The sequence below is a fragment of the Miscanthus floridulus genome, chromosome 6 (genome assembly GCF_019320115.1).
Source record: "Miscanthus floridulus cultivar M001 chromosome 6, ASM1932011v1, whole genome shotgun sequence".
In the NCBI taxonomy this organism is placed as follows: Eukaryota; Viridiplantae; Streptophyta; class Magnoliopsida; order Poales; family Poaceae; genus Miscanthus; species Miscanthus floridulus.
The window spans coordinates 30,828,601-30,829,927 of NC_089585.1; positions in this window are offsets into that span (position 1 = coordinate 30,828,601).

The following is a 1,327-nucleotide window of genomic DNA, read 5'->3' on the forward strand; positions in this document are numbered from 1 at the left end:
CCCGGTCGGTTGATCCTAGTTGGCTCTGGTTGCGCCAGTCGGAGAAGAGCAGTGAACAGAGTCTTTGCATACCCCGGTCGGAGACGTGGGGTCGGAGTCGGAGGTAGTGCTTTGCCAGACCTTCCGATCGGAGAGACCGTCCGGAGGCGGCTGGAGACCGAAGTGAGCACTCGAGTCGGAGAGGTGGGCCGGAGTCGACAAGCGGGCGTTGTTCCTCCTCGGCTAGACCTTCCGGTCGGTGACTGGACCGCTCTTCTAGCCTATTGTTTAGACTCTTGGGCCGGCCCATGAGCTGCGCGCTGTCTGCTTAGACGAGCCTTTGCAGAAAAACCGGTCCACAAGGGACCCTGGGTTTATGAATCCAGCACATCAATTTTTTTTAGACAGTGATAGTACTTAATACTGCACAATGATGTGCAGCTATCTTCCGTATTTAGAAAAGTAAGGCCATCCTAAGCTCGTGCGGCGTCCTAAGGACACACCAATTCACATGTTGATTTTCATTTTTTTCCCGTGTCTCTTTACACAAGATTTGCTTCTACTTTAGAATTTGGATTACAACATACTAGATTGTTGCATCATGTATTTATATTTTTCTTTGATCTTCTATGCAATTTTTGATTTGTTGTCACAGGAAAGGATGGCGAGAGCACGTGTCACAGGAAACCGGCCGGTCACCATTCCATCGCTGGCTCGGTGCTATGCATCGTCTCGTTTGGTCGTCACTACTCCCCGGTGCTATCCAGCCAGGAGACTAGCTATCTGCCTATCCTATCGATCGTACTGGTGCTGCTCACGTTCATCTATATCCCAGAGTCTACCGAATAAACAGAGAAGCAAACGCGTTGTTCGATGATTACAACCCGGGAATTAATTTATTGTAGACCCGCCCGGGGCGTCAATCACGATCGCACGGGCAGATTAATCTTTGTGGCGAGCCGATTGCTTGCTGGGGAGAAACAAAAAAATTAAAAAAAAAATAAATCGCCTTTTATACGAGCAAACGAAGGCCGTTTTGATTTATGAGCTAGTTGGATGTTTTTTTAGAAATACTATACAACACACACGTGTTTTAGCAAAAAAAAACACATGAATTTTTTTTATCTATGACGTCTAGGGCCCATATGTCATAACCGGCGTGCATTCCCTGCTGTTGCCTGCTAAGCACGCGGCTAATCGCGTCAAAATCCCGTGTTCGTGTGGCCGTAGCGTAGCGTCGGGCCCCCTACCGCTGCCGACCGCCGAGTACTGCTATGGTGAATGGTGCACTGCGATGGCATCGGGCGGCGTCACGCACTGGGGCCTGGCCGGAGCCGGCCGTAGTGCC